Below are 4,143 nucleotides of genomic sequence, written 5' to 3' on the forward strand. Positions count from 1 at the left end.
CCTATAAGCAGTGGAGCCCATTTAAAAGCCATTTCGTTTTGAAATGCCACCACTAATTCGTTCTATAAAGATGCATTGCTTGTCCAGTTGTATGCAATTAATTCTGTTTTAAGTTCTTCAAGTCACCAGTTCATAATCATAAGCTACCTATCATAAGCACTTTTCACTGTACTTGCTCCAAATATCCTTGAGTTTTTGAATAAATATTCACTCGCACAAGCAAATGAATTTTAATTCGCTGTGGTTATACGACGATGTAATGTAATGGTAAAACAGTACAAAAAAATAATGAAAAATAGTAAAATCGTCCAAGAAAAAGCATATGGAGGTGTGCATAAATTCCGATGAATGTGAGATCAGCATTAGAAATTTTATTTCTCTCGCTTGAGCGATGTTGAGAACTCATGCAATTCAAGTACCCTTAGTTAATCCACCTCAAAGAAAAAGTCGTACACATCCAATGCAACTATGTTCGAAATGTATTTAAAAAAAATTTTTTTTTAAATTTTTCTGATGTATGATGTTGTACAAATTCAAAAAAATTAAAAAATGTCCCAAGGCTAAAGTTCTATACTCCATAACTCAACTTATCTTAATCGGATTTTGAAGTGACATACCTCTAATTTTTTCTGCCGCAATTCAGTAAAAACCTTTTTGTTAAATTAGAATATATTCAGATTAGATTTGACCTTATCAACATTTTTAAATCTTGTCGAGGCAGTTTTTTTTATGGGAAAGCTTGAAATATCAAATTCCTTTCCTTTATCACCTATCATTACTATCTTTGTTGTAGCTTGGAGGTTTCTACTGTCAAAGTTTAATTATTTTAAGTGGAAATTGTGAATAGTGCGCTACTTTTCCAGATATGCAATCTCATAAAGAACCTCTGAAAAGTTGTAGATATGTGGGCGCCGTGGCTTAGTTGGTTAAAGCGCCTGTCTAGTAAACAGGAGATCGTGAGTTCGAATCTCGCCGGGGCCTATCACGATTCGGTGATAATAATATTTTTATTTCTTCTGTACTTCCGTTTTTAAATATTAATAACTAAGATCCGAATAGATATATACCATTTCGTATACCGATCAATATATTAATACTTTTCGGTTGTTAGACAAATTGAAGCCTGACCTCGACTTTTATACACTGCACTAGGCATCCATTCTTTTTTAATACAATTTACAAATTTTTTCCATTGCAACCTATTGTGCCCATTTAAACGGCTACAAATTGTCTCATTTAAACATTGAAACGCTTCTGATTTCACAATTGCGACGTCAATGGCAATTTGCTGTGTTGTCAGCTTGTGGAATTGAGATTCTAATGAGTTGATTGAAGGCTGTAAGAGCAGATTGCAGTGGGGCGGGGGCCCAAGTCTCTGGATCTCCCAGGCTATTTGATTAGTAGACCCCAACCGACCAGAATCCGCTCCGGCGCAATGTGAAATGCAACTGAAAACGGCAAACAGAATACGGCAGCGGCGGCAAATGTCCATCAAATGTCACGATCTGCTGCCTGTGCAGATCAATCGTTCGATCGATCGGTCGATGGATCGATGGATGGTAGGATAATTACCCGGATCACGCAACTGGAATGAAGCGGAGTGGTAGTGGTAGTGGTGGTGCTGCAATTTCAGTCGTCTAGCCTAGAAGCGTTGGGTGACCTTGCAACCGCATTTCCCACCCCGCCCCTGGGAATTATGACTGAAAATGAAATTGGCCACTTGGCCAGCTGTTTGTCGGTCCTCTGCATCCCTGAATCCCTGTATTCCTGGCCCTGATCCTCCTGTCAGTGTCAAAGGCGTCGCTTATCCAGGATTAACTTTCTACGTTTCCAGCACATGGCAGAGCGGATCAGGTGCACTACAAAAAATTAGAACAAAGAAAAGATTATGTTGTTTTGTATCCCTTTGTGAAAGAACGGTGTCTCAAGTCAAAAAGAAATCGGACTAAATTCGATACAAATCAGCAATAGGCTTATAGCTTAAGTTCGAAATTATTTAGATGGAGCACGTTATTTCTCGCAGTGTTTGGGGCGGAAGCATCTCGAGGGGCCTAACATGTGCATCTCTCGGATGCGAAGGTACATTGACAGGTTTGGGCTGCAAAAATTATGTTGCCAGCGTTCTGAGCGAAGTCTCCTGCCGATGTCGGCAATTATTTATTATCCTGTGTGTGCCCGCAGCCATTGCCACTCTTGTCCTTTCCCTCCGCGCTCCCCCTCCCTGGAAACCCCCACCCCCTTGTGGGCCAAACCCTTCTGTCGTTCAAAATCAGTGCCGCCACTTCGTCGTCGTCGCCATTTAAGTTTGCCTTTTGATTTTTTTGCGCTTTGTTTCTTCCCTCCACTTTTGTGTTTCATAAATTGTCGTGGTTGATTTTTGGTTTATTGTTGTTTTTGTTGTTGCTCAGGGCGACGCCTTGCCTTTTGTTGTTGCTGCCACCGCCTGCTGTGGCTGAGATTCCTTGCCTCCGCGAGAACGAGATGGCCATACGGCCCAGAGCGAGAGGCAGCGAGCGAGAGGCAACCGGAGGTGTCTCCACCCATATTCCAGATTCCAGTGGCTCACTTCCACTCGCTTTCGGATTTGAGTGGCAATTTGAGTGAGACTGCGACTGCTGCAGCCAGTGGGTCTTTCATGTGAGGCATTTGATTTTTCGGCCGGATAACATGCGAATAAATGTTTTCAATTGATAAGAGATAAAGTGCAGTGATTGGGTGATTTAATAGTTCAATTATACCGCTGCAATTGGAGCAAATTCGTACTGTTCAGAACTTAAAAGCTTTCGCGAGCGATAAAATAATAAATTGTTTTTTAGGTTTGTATACTATATTTATTACAGAGATTGAAGAGAGAAATGATATGAATGAGCTTAAAAACGTTGTTTGGCCGATAAAACTATTTCGGCTCACAAACATTCAAACGAATGAAGATAGGGAAGTTGGGGTTACAGATTTTCTAATGTGTGTTATTTTACTGCACCATCTGCACTAATTTTACTAAGCCCCCAAATTGTTTTTCAAATTAGATAGATTCTACACAACCCATATTTATAGTTCAAATTACTTTTGATTTCACAGGCCTAAATACAATTCCCTCGTGATTCCCACTCTCAAACTTACCAGCCTGAATCATCTTCTTTCTGCTGTTCAGCTTTCAGCCCTATCGCATCATATATACTCGTAACATACGCGGCGACCTGCCCCCATTTATTTTCATATAACAGCTCCATAATTTTCTTAATGAACGATTTTCTGTGTGAAGGTTGCCATTGTCATTGCGTTGCGATGTAAAGGCGTCATCGGGGGGCTTGGGAAGTAGCGGGGGGGCTCGAACCGCCCTCCCCTTTTCAAAGAGAACCTTTTAACGTTAGTTTGTTGCGTTGATTTCGAAGCAAATGACAGAATATTGCGGTTGTTGCCAATTACTCACGCACACCAACGATTCGAATGCACTGGCCCACACGTACGAGTGCACATGTATATTCATCGAGTCTAAATGTGCGTGTGAGCCCTACCCCTCAGCTCCTCGCCCTTCACCCTGCGATCTTGCCTTTTGTTGAATGCATTTTCAATGGCATTTGTGATTCGCAATTGGCTTGTAATTGCTATATTTAGCGTAATGGCAGTCAAGAACCCAGCATTATGCACTACGGAAAAAGTATCTAAGGCCAAACCGCCCGCACTCACCTGTACAGTGGGACTTTCGGTTTTCATATCATTAAAGCGGAAACCCCTTGGCAAAACTGGGTTACATTCCTAGCATTCGCATGGGCAGCGACTGCAGCCATTAACCAAAGACACTAGAATAATAAGATGCGTAACGCCATACGATTTTTTCGGGCTGGCTCCAGGCTCTCTCGAATTTTTTTTCAAGAGCCAGAGAGAGAGCGCTCTAGAGCCAGCAGCTCTCTTGTACGCATCAGTGATGCCAATATTTTTCTGAAAAAAGAGGACAGATTGAGAAAAAAAAACGGAAAAAATACGATGAAAATTTCAAAAAAGGATGAAAAACAGGACAGATTTTGATTCATACGTTGCCATGGTGCCAATGCGTTTCAAATACGTTTCGGGCATTTTATAGGCTTTAATTAAGACAATTTTTACTACTCACTTTAAAGACCTCACTATTTCACTCACTAATAT

At 41.1% G+C, this 4,143-nt stretch overlaps 1 non-coding gene across 1 annotated transcript; it reads left to right on the forward strand.

Moving 5' to 3' along the window:
* The first annotated feature begins 907 nt into the window (after positions 1-907).
* Trnat-agu lies at positions 908-981 on the forward strand. Its single transcript has one exon. It is a non-coding gene; the product is annotated as a tRNA-Thr (tRNA).
* The last annotated feature ends 3,162 nt before the right edge of the window (positions 982-4,143 follow it).

Source organism: Drosophila erecta, unplaced genomic scaffold, assembly GCF_003286155.1.
Source record: "Drosophila erecta strain 14021-0224.00,06,07 unplaced genomic scaffold, DereRS2 tig00000000-arrow-pilon, whole genome shotgun sequence".
In the NCBI taxonomy this organism is placed as follows: domain Eukaryota; kingdom Metazoa; phylum Arthropoda; class Insecta; order Diptera; family Drosophilidae; genus Drosophila; species Drosophila erecta.